This window comes from Thrips palmi, unplaced genomic scaffold, assembly GCF_012932325.1.
Source record: "Thrips palmi isolate BJ-2018 unplaced genomic scaffold, TpBJ-2018v1 HiC_scaffold_6, whole genome shotgun sequence".
Classification (NCBI taxonomy): domain Eukaryota; kingdom Metazoa; phylum Arthropoda; class Insecta; order Thysanoptera; family Thripidae; genus Thrips; species Thrips palmi.
Window position 1 is genome coordinate 176,657 of NW_023144633.1, and position 15,012 is coordinate 191,668.

Sequence of the window (15,012 nt, forward strand, 5' to 3'; positions counted from 1 at the left end):
ACAACACTACGCGGCGGCCGGGCGGACGGACGGACAGACAGATAGACAGACAGACAGAGGGCTCGATTTGATTCGAGACAACAGATGCTCTGCCGCACGCATCGTCCGAAATTTGGCCAAACACAGCACGCGCCCAGGACAATGCACCAATCGACTAGATCGATTCCCAACGAGGAAAACCCGCTGCGTCTGTGTGTGTGTGTGTGTGTCCGGCGAGGGTGGCTGGAGTAGGGGTGCGGCGTAGGCAAAGTTGGCAAGGACTCAAAATCAGTGGGGGAGGCTTTGGTTGCGCGGGGATGGGGAGGGGGGAAGGGGGGGGGGGGGTGTCCAGGGGTGTCAATCAAACACCCGCGTGGCAATAAGCCGACTGGTCGCTGCGAGACTGCGAGTAAGGCGACCCAGTGCTGTGGCGCGGTACACTGCGAACAGGGTGGCTCCTTTTCTGGAAGAGGAAAGGGAGTTCGGGGGTCGCCCCCTGTTTCCCAAAGCGAAGTGGAGGGGTTGCCCCCGTTTTGCCATTTCTTTCCCAATTTTTTGTATATGGCGGCGGAGCAAAGTGGGCAGGCGAGGCGGGCGGTGGGCGGGCATGATGGAAGGCGGGTGTAAAAGTACGGGAAGGAAGGAAACGGACTGCAAGTCGCTGATTCACGATCCACCAGGCCGACCAGCCCGACCAGCCCGACCGGCATGCACAGCCATGCACGCCGCCGCTTTCGCCGCCCTGTCTCTCTCGCACTCATGGGGCGTCCCGTAGGGGTGCGAGAGAGACAGAGCGACGGGGCCGAAAAGCACGGCCCCACCTCCGCCAAGGCAAGGAGCCGCAGCTCTGTGAGGAAGAGAGACAGAGAGGGGCGGATGAGAGGGGAGAGGGAGGGAGGGACAGAGAGGGACAGAGAGAGAGAGGGAGAGTGCGTGTGGCAGGCGTTATTGTGAATCACTCAGCAAAAGTGGCCCCGATAGCGCCTTCGCTCGCAGAATGGACAAAGTTCCCCAAACGGCGCTTCCGGCGACGCCTCGTCGGACGATACATGACGACGACGACGCCGTTTGAGCGTCGCGACGCCGCCACCGGGACGCCCTTCATAACTTTGCCGGAGTCGGCAGACTGATTCCGAGAGTCGTCTTCGTCGCTCTGTCTCTCTCGCACTCACGGGGCGTCCCGTTAAGGTGCGAGAGAGACAGAGCGACGAGAACGACTCTCGGAAACAGTCTGCTGGAGTCAAGGCGGGGAAAACCACCGGCGTGCCGGCCGGCGGCCCCCTGCTCTCCAGGACGCCGTTTTGGCGCCGTTTTGGCGCCGTTTTGGCGCCGTTTTGGCGGCGGCGCCGTGGCGGACGGCAAGCAAGCCCTCTTCCTCGTCACTTCCCCTCGCAGTGCAGGGGAAGGCCGCGTCCCGAAGGAGTCGAGGCATCGAATCGATTCCTCGCGGAGTTGCATCGAAACGAAAACATCGCCGTCAAACTGGCGTCCGTCCGTTGCGGTGCCGCGGTGCGGTGGGTCAGGGCGCGGCAGCCTGCGGCAGCAGGCTCTGTCGCTCTGTCCCTCTCGCACCCTGGCGGGACGGCCCACGAGCGAGAGAGACAGGGCGACACGCCCGCTGCACCCGCCTGGAGGGCTCCCCCACGGCGGGCCACCCTTGACGCACACCCCTGTGAGTCAGCCGCCAGCGGACTGACACAGTGCTGACACCCACCCCTTTGTCAGCCCCCCCCCTCGACAAATTTATGTGGGTGACTCATAAAACCGCGTGCTTAGTGCGTCGCGACGTCGCGGCCGCGGACTGCGGGACCGCGCGGCGAGGCGCGCACACTATCGAGCCGAAACGTCCACGCTCCCCAAACACGCGTCCCGGCCGCGCCGCCGAGATAGGCCGCCCGACAACACGTGACAAACGCCCCCTACACACGGTGCGGCCTACTTGAGCAGCAGCAGCACCGCGTCGGTGCCCACCCGGACGAGCCTCGTTACCCAAGATGCACTCTGCCAGTTCCTCGCCAGGTCGGCGCTAGTTCCGCCTCCGGCCGCCAGGGCGGCCAGAGCGCGCCAGCGGCCGGCAGCGCGCCCGGCCGAGCGGTGAAGGCGGTGAATGGAGAATGCAGGCCGAGAGAGATATTCATTGCCGCCGCGGACGGCCGATTCCGGGCTGTGCTCTGCTCTCTCTCGCACCACGCCGCGTGTGAGAAAAAAAAACTAGAGCAGTGTCATTTTTTTCATCAGATTTTTTTTTGTGTTCGAATATTACGAGTCCTAATGACAATGAATGGCAGTGTAGGCTGCGGGACACACGACACGGCAGGGCCAAAATTATCACGCGCTTCTAATGATAAAAGTGGGCCGTCATTACAATTCCCCCTCCTCCCCTCCCCCTCTCCCTGGAGTTTTCTCTAACCTGCTCCTCTCTGCTCTTTCCGTTTTCCTGACTCCATATCATTACAGACTCGACTAAATTTAATGAAGGACCTCAACCACAACCGCACACATACGAACGCGCACACACGCACGCACACACACACGCACACACGCGCGCGCGCACCTACGCGAATGTGGGTCAACGACCAGCCCACCGCGCCCTGACGACCGAACGCATCGCCCCTGCTGCAGTGGAGGTGCGAGCGAGACGGAGCGAGTAGACGCAGATTAGCGCGAAAGGTAAAGTGAGCGATGACGGGCCGACGTCATTAAGTGGTACGTCGACGAAGCCACGCCACTGCTAATCCAAGTGTACGTACACACCACTAAACGGTTATGTACTTTTGATGTCCGTTGTCCAAAACTATAGCCAGGCAAATTGGTGACCAGATAGTTTTTGTACTTTTTCCATACTGCGTTCCTCATGTATGAGAGAGAGACCAAGCGACGTTACGTGGTTTCCGAATGGCCCTTAATTTGGTCCTGCCTAGAGAATGCTGCCCCTGCCTCGCAGCCAAGCGACGCCAAGCGACGCCAAGCGTGGGGGAAGACAGGCCCGGCCGGCAGGCCCTCCCGGATCCGCGCGGCCCGCGGCAGGACCCTGATAGAAATATGAAACTTTAATTTATTAGAGGCCCCGCCTCGCCCAGCGTTGATTTAACGGGGCCGAGGCCGTGCGGCGGGCTGGCACGAACCTTCAGGGACGCTAAAGGGGTTAAAGACGATGCTGCAACGATCTGCGACGCATCATCGCAATGGCACACCGTAAAAGAAACAAAAAAAAGGTTTGAGGTAGATTGCCCGGTTTGGTTAGCCAACGCCTGTGTGGCTTTTTGGCGAGCAGAGAGAGAGAGAGAGCGAGAAAGAGAGAGAGAGAGAGAGAGAGAGAGAGAGAGAGAGAGAGAGAGAGAGAGAGAGAGAGAGAGAGAGAGAGAGAGAGAGAGAGAGAGAGAACGCCCATGTGGCACATAAACATGCCCCAACTTTTTGATGGACCGTCGTAAAGGCCAGACAGGGGGAGGTAGGCTGCACTGCGCAGGCAGGACGGCCAGCTTGGCCAGCACCAGCAGGACACACTCAGGACGTCCCTCGGGGCAGGCGCGGCGCAGCGCGGCGAGGCGCAGGGATGATGCAGCACTCATTACAATGCAACGCGCTGTCTCTCTCGCACTCGCGGGGCGTCCCGTCGGGGTGCGAGAGAGACAGAGCGACGGAGCGGGCCGGCTGCGGCAGTGCACCCTCGTGGTGCACGCTCACCCCTCGCCGCTTAGTCGTGGCGGAAAAAGGATTCGCCCAAAACGGCCTAAGAGTGCTCCAGGATGGAGGACCTTTGAATACCTCCTCGGCCCTCTATGTCTGTCCGTCCGTCAGCTTGTCCGTCCGTCTGCCCGCGCGGCCGGCCGATCCGGCGGCGGTTCCCGCGCGTTCCCGTAGGACAGGGATCACGGATAAGGGATGTGCCCGTTGGCCCGAGGCCGCCGAGGCCGAGGCCGCGGGTTGGATGGGATCAGCGCTGCGGACCGCGGCGGTCCACGAGTAATCGTCGCCATTAAACTTTTGACCCCGCTCTGCTGCGCTGCGCTTCTCCTCGGCTTCGGCTCGGCTTCGGCTCGGCTTCGGCCTGAGCGCGGGAAAACGCGTCCAATATTTCCCCCTTCCGCCTCCTCCTTTGCAAGGCGCCCCGTCGCAGGCGCCGCCGCAGCCAAACTTTTCATCCACGCGGCCCCTCTCCTTCTCCTACACCGTGATCCCTGATCCCTCCTCGATCCTGTATGGTCCTCCTGCACGGTGTGTCGGTCTGTCTGTCCGTCCGTCCGTCCGGCGGCACTGCATGGACGCCTCGAGTGTTTGCAGTGCAGCGCACTGGGAACGGACCAACGGGATGATGATTGAAATCCCCCCTCCCCTGCCGTTAAATATTTGCCAATGTCGCCCCTTCCCCCACCACTTTCCATCGGGCCACGGACACTAAGAGACTTATTTGGCTTTGCAGCGCAACACAGTGCAACACTACGCTCCAAATCCGAAACGCAAACACGTTTTACAGCGGCGGCGGCCCCAAACTTCATCGCAGCGCCGCGCGTGCGCGAGCTCTTCATAGCAGTGACCTAGCAGACTGATGGCGACGGTCTCTCTCGCACCTGTACGGAACGCCCCACGGGTGCGAGAGAGACAGAGCGACGACTGCAGGGCGAGATCCTCTCGAACGGACGGACCCAGTTTCCGGCACGATCAGCGCGAGTCCCCGCGATCAACAACACGACCGCATCCAGAGATTGCCATCAATCATTATTTATGGCCGCCCTAAAGTAATTAATTCCGGATAGCCAAAGGCGGCGAGGGGCGCGCCAGACTTAGAGACCGACCAGAAAAAAGGGAGAGAGAGAGAGAGAGAGAGAGAGAGAGAGAGAGAGAGAGAGAGAGAGAGAGGTGGCCATCCCCGCCCCGGCAGTACAGCAGTACAGCAGTAGGAGAGAGAGAGAGAGAGAGAGAGAGAGAGAGAGAGAGAGAGAGAGAGAAGGAAAAGAAGAGGAGGGAGGCGGCAAAGACATTCCTCAAGTGTCCCAAAATTTTAAAACAGTCTGCTGTTATGCGTTGCCACGCCGTAATATGCAAGGCCGTGTGTGCCGACAAACAAAACCACACACACACACACACACACAAACAAACAACAACAACAACAAGGCGAGGAAATGAAAGTTACACTGCGAGCACGTGCACAACCAGACGCAAGAACACTCACGCACGCTAAACTGCACGCACGTGAGCTTCTTGATTCGGGGGCCTATGCGAGACGTTCTCATCACACACACACACACACACACACACACGATGAGGCGTGTCAAGAGGGAAAGTATACGTCATGATAGAGAGGTCCTGTGGAGGATGATGAGTTGCACAAGCCGCAAGAGGGAGACGGAGATAGAGACTCGAAAAAAAAGAGGCCCACCAGGTGGAGGTGGAATGGTGAGAGGGAGAGAGAGAGAGAGAGAGAGAGAGAGGGCAAAGGACTGGACGGGCCACGTCTAACAGTAGTAGGCTGACGAGAGGTGGACTTTGCTCCCGCGAGTGTGTGCGAGTGTGTGTGAGTGCCAGCGAGGGGACGGGCGCGCTGCAGGCAGGCTGCAGGCAGGCCAAAGGCAGGCCAAAGGCAGCCTCAAAAGTACCTGCGGCTGATTAATGATCCATTCCAGTGCAGTGCCGGAATAAAAACCGAAGGGCATCAAGGGGGCGTGTGGGATGCTGGGGCCCCGCTGGAGCCCACCTCCGATATCTCGATAAATCGAACGCGAATGCCCATGGACAGCCAATTGTGTCGATATGAGACATGAGCGAGCACACTGCCATAGGGACTCGCGTTTCGAAACCAAGCCCACTCAAATTAGGCTCACCAGCTGGCCCTAGCAATGTGGTGGGAGGGGCCGCGAAGCCAAACGCGGGGGAAGTCGAAGGGACACATGTGCTATAGTTCGAATTTCCACACTGCCAACACCATTTTGAATCGAACAAGCATTTTAGACTCAAAAACGCACTAGAAAACTGCAGCAAATAAACTGCTATCCTTTCCTGGTGTTGTGTGTGTGTGGGGGGAGGGGGAGGGGGAGAGATGCATGCTCTTATAACTCTATCATCCTCCCCCCCCCCCGCCCTCGCCGGAAGCCCCTGCACGCCCCACATGCAGCCGAAATCACTCGGAACGCGTGCAGAGCGGAGTGTGGGCCTCGCTAGCCACTGCACCGCTACATCCATCCCTTCCTGCTTTCTTCTTTCTTCCTCTGCACCTGTTTCCGCGCGTTAAAAGCTGCAGGGCAACGCGCCCACGGCACCGCATGCACGCCACCCAGGGAGAAGGACTAACATAGACCTAACAGCAAAGACCTAACAGCAAAGACCTAACGGCACAGGCCTAACCGCAAAGACCTAACAGCATAAGCCTAACAGCAAAGGCCTGGCCCTCCGCTGCGCGCGGAGCCAAGCCAGAAGCGGAGCCATAATCAGCATTTAGGCCGCCAAGTATTTAAACATTTGCCCCCAAATCCCTTCCGCGGATTCAAACTCGGCCGTAAAGTTTGACTGCGATAGGGACAGTACCGGAAAGGCCGAGGCCGCGGGGAGGAAAAGGGAGAGGAAAAGAAAAGGGAGGCGAATGAAAATTCCGTTAGCTGATGGGATGGGCCGTCGTTAACTTGAATGCGCGACTGACAACGCGCGGCTGACTTGGCAGTTTGGCATGGCCAGCGCGCTATCTTCGCAATCGGAGGGTTTAGGATCGATTCTCGGACAAATCAGAAAAAAGCGCCTTTAAAAAAAAATCTCTTGTAAGAAAAGCATAGCACATGGTGAAACGGTTCCTGATCCCAGGTAGCCTGGTCCGGATCCGAGGGTTCGGATCCGGGGGCCCGGGGTCCGGGGGTCCGGATCCGGAGTTCCGGATCCGGAGTTCCTGATCCGGTGGTCCGGATCCGGGGGTCCGGACCCCTAGATCCGGATCCCCGTACCTCCGGATCCGGACCCCCGGATCCGGGCCCTCGGATCCGGACCCCCGGATCCGGGCCACCGGATCCGGAACTCCAGGTCCGGACCCCCGGACCCCGGGCCCCCGGATCCGAACCCTCGGATCCGGACCCCCGGATCCGGCCCCTCGGATCCGGACCCCCGGATCCGAACCCTCGGATCCGGACCCCCGGATCCGGGCCCTCGGATCCGGATCCGAGGGTCCGGATCCGAGGGCCCGGATCGGGGGTCCGGATCCGGAGATCCAGATCCGGTGGTCCGGATCCGGGGGTCCGGATCCGAGACTCCGGATCCGGACCCCTTGACCCCGGGACCCCGGATCCGAACCCTCGGATCCGGACCCCCGGATCCGGCCCCTCGGATCTGGAACCCCGGATCCGGACCCCCGGATCCGTGGGTTCGGATCCGGGGGCCCGGGGACAAAGGGGTCCGGATCCGGAGGTCCGGGGATCCGGATCTAGGGGTCCGGACCCCCGGATCAGGAACTCCGGATCCGGACCCCCGGACCCCGGGCCCTCGGATCCGAACCCTCGGATCCGGACCCCCGGATCCGGCCCCTCGGATCTGGAACCCTGGATCCGGACCCCGGATCCGGACCCTCGGATCTGGAACCCCGGATCCGGACCCACGGACCCGGGGCCCCGGGTCCGGGGGTCCGGATCCGGGGGTCCGGATCCGGGGTTCCAGATCCGAGGGGCCGGATCCGGGGGCCCGGATCCGGGGGTCCGGATCCAAGGGTTCGGATCCGGGGGCCCGGGGTCAAGGGGTCCGGTTCCGGAGTCTCGGATCCGGACCCCCGGATCCGGACCACCTGATCTGGATCTCCGGATCCGGACCCCCGGATCCGGGCCCTCGGGTCCGGACCCTCGGATCCGGACCCCCGGATCCGGCCCCTCGGATCTGGAACCCCGGATCCGGACCCCCGGATCCGTGGGTTCGGATCCGGGGGCCGGGGACAAAGGGGTCCGGATCCGGAGGTCCGGGGATCCGGATCTAGGGGTCCGGACCCCGGATCCGGAACTCCGGATCCGGACCCCCGGACCCCGGGCCCTCGGATCCGAACCCTCGGATCCGGACCCCGGATCCGGCCCCTCGGATCTGGAACCCTGGATCCGGACCCCCGGATCCGGACCCTCGGATCTGGAACCCCGGATCCGGACCCACGGACCGGGGCCCCGGGGGTCCGGATCCGGGGTTCCAGATCCGAGGGGCCGGATCCGGGGGCCCGGATCCGGGGGTCCGGATCCGAGGGTTCGGATCCGGGGGCCCGGGGTCAAGGGGTCCGGTTCCGGAGTCTCGGATCCGGACCCCCGGATCCGGACCACCTGATCTGGATCTCCGGATCCGGACCCCCGGACCCCCGGATCCGGGCCCTCGGGTCCGGATCCGGATGTACGGGGATCCGGATCTAGGGGTCCGGACCACCGGATCCGGAACTTCAGGTCCGGACCCCCGGACCCCGGGCCCCCGGATCCGAACCCTCGGATCCGGACTTCCGGATCCGGCCCCTCGGATCCGGACCCCCGGATCCGGCCCCTCGGATCTGGAACCCCGGATCCGGACCCACGGACCCGGGGCCCCGGGGTCCGGGGGTCCAGACCTGGAGTTCCGGATCCGGTGGTCCGGATCCGGGGGTCCGGATCGGAGGGGCCGGATCCGGGGTCCGGGTCCGAGGGTTCGGATCCGGGGGCCCGGGGTCAAGGGGTCCGGATCCGGAGTCTCGGATCCGGACCCCCGGATCCGGATCCCCGGATCCGGACTGCCCCAGATCCGGGCCCTCGGATCCGGACCCTCGGATCCGGGCCCTCGGATCCGGACCCTCGGATCCGGAGACTCGGATCCGGACCCCCGGATCCGGACCACTGGATCCGGATCCAAGGGTCCGGGTCCGGGGGTCCGGATCCGGGGTTGAGAATTCCTAGAAAAAAACCAGGGATCGTTTTTACCGTGCTACGTTCCGGAACATTGTAAAACGGTTTTCAACTGGTACTATTTATGAAAAATAATTCACTTTAATGACTGTGGAGCCACCTGCGCAAAAGAATGTCCAAGTCGCGCGTGCGAGAGCAAACGGCTTTCCGGGCCTGTTGGCGCGAGTGCACTCCGGACAGGGGATCCAGTTGCCCCGTATCGGCAAGTACCCTCCACGGCCCTCCACCTTCCGCCACCTGCCGACGGTCGCCCTTAACGCCCTTAAGCTGTTGCACGGGCCGACCTGGCCAGGCCAGGGGGCCACGGCAGGTGTGGCTTCACGCACTCACATTAACATTCTGCCAACGTCCTGCTAGTGGGGCGGGGCGCGCCGGCGCCTCAGCTGGTACAGGTGTGACCCCTCTCTCCCTTCCCCTTCTCTCTCTCTCTCTCTCTCTCTCTCTCTCTCTCTCTCTCTCTCTCTCTAGCACTGACGCAGCGGGCACACACGCGCGCGGTCCCAAACACTTCCTTTTGAGGTCAAAAGACCGCACGACATAACATGCATTAAATCACCTTCCCCGCGGCCCGAAACTAATTTCGCGGACAGCCGGCAGCAAGCGGCGCCACACAGCAAAAAGAAAAGAAAAGAAGGGCTACGAAAACAAGTTGAATCCCGGCCAGTTTTCAAACCGAAATGAAAGCAATTTACCCGCCGAATTAATTATTTGCCGTCTATTATTTTTATTTCGGGGGGCTTGGGGTGGGGGGATAGACGACTTTGGTCGTTTGCCGGCGGCATGGAGATCGGGGGGTCGAATCGGAGGCATATCGGAGCGAGAGAGAGAGAGAGAGAGAGAGAGAGAGAGAGAGAGAGAGAGAGAGAGAGAGAGAGAGAGAGGAGGGGGGGGGAGGGGCGCGGTGAATCGAACGCAAATGAGCGAGTGAGTGGGCATGATTGACCGAGCGGGCCCCAAATATTCGGTGCCGCGCCACGCCACCCGCCGCCACACACAACGGCGTAACTGAACCAGACCCGCCGTCGGCTTGGTGCCTTCAGCCCGGCCGACGACCTGAGTGAGCCGTGTAGCCGTGAGGCAGGAGGGAGACAGGCAGAGCGACGAGGACGGAGAGAGGAAGAGAGAGAGAGAGAGAGAGAGACCCGAAAAGGCCCTGGGCCACCCGCGCAGTCGCAGCCTCGTCATCACCTTTTGTGCGTGAGTGTTCCCTATGCACCGCGCTGCGCCGCGCTGCACCGCCACACACCACTTGCTTACACTCTTAAAACCGGCGACACTGCCAGCAAGCCTTGGACGAGTACATCCCCGCCGGCCAGACTCCCTCACCTGGCAGCAAAACCGCGCAGGTAGGCCAGGAAGCGACCACCGCAGCAAGTTCCAAAACTCGCCCGATTGTCGCGTCTCGATTTTTAATTTAGTCGCCGGCAGGAAAAGGATTGGATTAGGGAGGGACGGCATCGGCAGGGGAGAGAGAGGAAGAGGGGGCAAAGAAAAAACCGAGGGAAAGTTTATCTCCATTTACATGAAAATTAGGGAGGAAGGAGAGAGAGAGAGAGAGAGAGAGAGAGAGAGAGAAGAGAGAGAGAGAGAGAGAGAGAAGGAGCGTAGGGCGCTAAATGGCCCGCTTTTCATGCCAAAGGGTGGAGGCGGCCGCGGGCGATGCGTCGCGTGGGGTTGCCGGGTCGCCCTGCCTTTTAGCATTCTTTGTCTATCTCTGGTCGCCGCGGCGCCGACGCCGACGCCGACGCCGACGCCACAGCGGAGCGACGCCACAGTGACGCCCCCGACGCTCACGCTTCGACAATCCTGACAAACGAGGACAGTTCATTCATATGCATGCAAGCAGGGTGCGCACTGTACGCAGGGCCCGCAGGACACGGTGTGCCGGCAGACCGATTCCCAGAGCCGTTTTCGTCGCTCTGTCTCTCTCGCACTCATGGGGCGTCCCGCAGAGGTGCGAGAGAGACAGAGCGGCCGGCTGGAAGGGCTTGAAGTCGCCGACACACACGCCGTGTTGACCGTGCTAAAGACCCCGCCGCACACACTGTCCGAAGCGTGTCGCCCTCTGTCCATCTCTGTCGCACTCACGGCGGCGTCCCGCACGGTACGGCAGGGGTGCGAGAGAGACAGAGCGAAGGTCGGCCTGCCCAAAGTGCTCCGGCCCCAGTCAAAGACTCGCGCCGCGCTGTTGTGGGTGGGAGTGCCCAGCGAGACACGGGGACGAAAACGGCTGTCGGAACCAAACTGCAGGCAGTCCAACGCCTCGCTAGCGTGCATCCCAATAGCACCGCAATCGCCGAGTTGCATCGCGCGAGTAATAAACCCGCCAGTCGGCCCGGTACTTCGAAATAAATTAACAACAATCCCGGTATGACTATCGCACAGTGGTGTGGCAGGTGGCGGAGGGAATTCTAATTGTGCTCCAGCAAGAGTGCACTGCACTGCAATACAGGCGCCGGCACGGGCCGGCACTGCACTGGCAGTGGCTGGCCGTCAACCTGAGGCGGCAAAGTCCTCCGCCAGTCCTCCAAGGCCGGGCTGGGCCAGGGCGGGGTGCCTTTATCGGGAACATACCGCCCTTTCTAATCTTGCCCATTTACATTTTCACACTGTGCGACGGCTTAATCGGCGTCGTCGGCCCCGCGGGGGTGGGAGAGAGAGAGAGAGAGAGAGAGAGAGAGAGAGAGAGAGAGAGAGAGAGAGAGAGAGAGAGAGAGAGAGAGAGAGAAAGAAAGAAAGAAAGAAAGAGGGGGGGGGGGTCAGGATGGATGGGCACGGCGCACGCGGCGGCGGGTACCGCGGTGTGAATGCGCCGAAAGCAGGCCGCGGACAAACACAAAGATAGGCTACGAAAGAAAAAAGAGACGTCGCAAGTCACGGGTTCGAATCCCACCGCCGCCCGAGACTTTTTCGTGTTTTTGGGCGCGAAAAAGAAACTTTTTGCCCTGGATGGAATGGAAGGTTTTGTTTAGAGTGTATAAAGGTATCATCTGCACTAAAAAATTCAAGGCTAAACGATTATTGGCAGAACAGGGCGGCGGCGACACGGCGGCGGCAGCACGCCGCTTAGCCTATTCGCAGGGCCCGTCACGGCGGTTCCGCTCGCCTCGGGCACGACGAGGACGACGACGACGCGGTACCTACACTACAACGACACGACTCGGATCGCTATCGGGACTCCGGCCTCCCAAACTCGATTATTCAGCAGCGGGAAGGTAAGTCCGCGCGTCGCGCGGGACGTTGTAGGGACGTGCCGCGAGCAGCCAGCTTCCCCCGCTAGCGGCATTCGCCGCCGCGGCGCGGCACGGCACGGCACGGCGCGCTCGGCTATGCAAATCATAAGACACGCGGAAACTAAAGCCATTAATCCCGAAAGGAGGCAATGCATACGATAAGACCTGAGCGGGCAGGCTCGCTCACACACACACACAAGGTGGCGTACGTGCGCGAGCAATAAGGTAGGCAAATGCGACGCACAAATACATAAAGCAACATCTGGAACCGCACGCATCGCGCGACGCGCAGCGCGGCGCGAACTTCCAAAGAGGCATTTATAAGAAAGCCCGGCGCCGCTGTGCCGCCGGCTTGGTGTCGCGCAGCCGCCCCAGGCGGCAGGGAGAGCGAGAGAGAGAGACAGTCACAACGCGTCCCCACAAGTACATCGCGCGTCTCAAACGGAATTTATACGGTGCAAAAGTTAGCGCAATAACGCGCGTTTTTGATCCAGGGCGACCCTTTCCATCGCAGGTTCGAGATGACTTCGAGACATCGCGCTCAGCCAGGCGGCGACGCCAAACGACTTTTGCAGCCGAATTACCTCACGGAAAAACAGGAAAAGCGAAAACAAAAACAGGGCCGGGCTAATCCGCGTCCCTATCCGGGCCGTCAAAGTTCATTAAAAATTGAGCAGCGCGCTCAAACTCGGGGCCGGGAGAGCGGGCAAGGGGCTGCCGAGCCGTGCCGTGCCACCCAGGGCCCTGCCATGCCCTGCCCTGCCGGGCGACTGAAACAAAGCACCTCGGTTCGAATGGGATGGCTCCGTGGGGCCCAGTAGGGCCCTCGGCGGGGCGGCCCACCACGCCCTGGCCAGGCACGCCCCGAGAGGCCGCCCGCTTGTCGTCACGGGGCGGGGCGTGGCGGGGCGGCCACCCCTCACGGCGCCCCGCCACGCCCCGCACGCATGCGCCAGGCCGTTCGCCGCCGACAACAAGAAGGGCTGGATCTCCTTCACGGCCAGTTGCGCCCTCGCCTCATCATGATGCACCTCCCTGCAGTGGCGCGGCAGTGGAGGCCCCTGCACCTCCCCGTCGTGCCCGTCGCGGGGGAGGCTCCGCGGCGCCCCAATCCACCTCAAAACAACGGAGCGAAAAATGACTGTCTGCTGCCTCCCCTGCTCGGCACCAGCCAGCCCCTCGGCAGCCGCGCGCCGCGCCGCCGCCAGACCGCCGGGGGCTCAGCGCGCCGCCCCGCGGCAAACTCACCCCTAGCGCTAGGCGCACAGTGAGCCAGAAGACCGGTGGAGGCGGCCGAAACTCCAGACGCGTTTTGAGCTCCAGAGTCGCTAAACAGGGCTCGAACCGATCGTGTGACCCCACCAATGGATTCCTCGTGCGGAGAGCAATCCATTGGTGGGGTCACACGCCCGGTTCGAATCCCATTTAGCGACTCTGGAGCTCAAAACGCGTCTAGAGTTTTGGCCGCCTGCGCGGATCTTCTGGCCCACTGTGCGGCGGGGAGCGAGCGCAGCATCGCCGCGCGGTGGCAGTGTGCCGGTCTGCAGCCTGCACAGCAGCCGGCTAGGCCACCCGCCGAACGGGCGAGCGCGCGCCGGCCGAGGGCTGCCTACCCCGCACGGCGCTCGGCCTGCCTTCAACTTGCCCAGCCTGCCGCTTGCGCCCCCGCCCGGTGAAGCAGCGTCTGTCTCTCTCGCACCCACAAGGAGCACTCCGCGAGTGCGAGAGAGACAGAGCGACGAAAGCGCTCTTCGGAATCGCCCGGCTGCGGGCTTTTATCTTCCGGCGGAAACGCATTACGGGCTGCAGGGCCCCGACAGTCACTTGGGGCGGGGCGGGGCGGGGCGGGGCGGGGCGGGGCGGGGCGCCCGGAGCCTCATCCGCCCCAACACCATCGCCGCCACCGCCCCTGATTCAATAGTCCCTCAGATTGTACAACCAGTGTGCCGCCTCGGAACAGCCGCTCTGAGGCTCTCTCTCGCACTCGCGGGGCGCCCCGTGGGGGTGCGAGAGAGACAGACGACGGCCAGGTCGGACTCCAGAGCGCCGCGCACGCGTTATTGGCACAGCCATCACGCCAATAATTGGCGAACGGATGCGGTGGGAACTGTTTGCCAAAAAGGCGAAGTGCCTTGCTGCCTCGGTCGCCCCATTTCCCACTGCACTCCTCCTCCTTCTTCTTTTTCGCGCCGCCGGCCCGAACCCACACTGGAATGCGGCGGCACACTGCAGGCCGCGCTCTCTCGCTGCTCGATTTCTGTCTGCAGCGAATAATTTGACCGGCCAGAGCGGCGGTGCGCGGCCACTGGAAACAGCCCGCGGGAAAAACGCCTCACAGGGTAAGACTGCGGGCAACGGCGGCCTCCACTTTTAACCAGCAGCCGCTCGGAAGCCAACAAGAGGGTGCGGAGGACTCGGTTACAGGACGAGGTTGGTACACAACGCGGGCCGGGCCGGGGGCGGCGGACAACATCAAAGGCTTTGACGGCAACTACAGTTTCCGTTCGCGGAGAATAATTTGGTTACGCGCAGCCTGGGGGAAAGGGGGGCGGTGAAGGTAAAGGACCTTACTGCCGGAGTGCGACCGCCAACACCCTTGCCGACGACGACCGGGCATCGCCACCAACACTTCCAATATTCGCTGCCAATCTTGGAGAAAATCAACAATAACGCTAACAGAGGCGCGCACGCACACACAGACACACACACGCACACAGAAAATTGACGAGGCGAGTCAAAGTCAGGCGGTCTGACGGGGCGCCTTGGGGACCGGGGCGCGCGGGGCGCGTGGATGCAAGTGCCGCACGACGCCGGGTCCCCGCCCTACGCCATCCAGGCGGCTGCTACCGTCGCTCTGCCTCTCTCTCTCTCGCACCCTCAAGGGGCGCCCCGCGAGAGCGAGAGAGAGAGGCGGAGAGGTGGGA

The 15,012-nt window shown here is 62.2% G+C and overlaps 1 protein-coding gene across 1 annotated transcript in view; it reads right to left on the bottom strand.

The window, feature by feature from the left end:
* The window catches only part of LOC117652085, a 76,075-nt gene that overhangs the window by 31,250 nt on the left and 29,813 nt on the right, over positions 1-15,012 (bottom strand). The gene's annotated exons all lie outside the window — the stretch shown is intronic.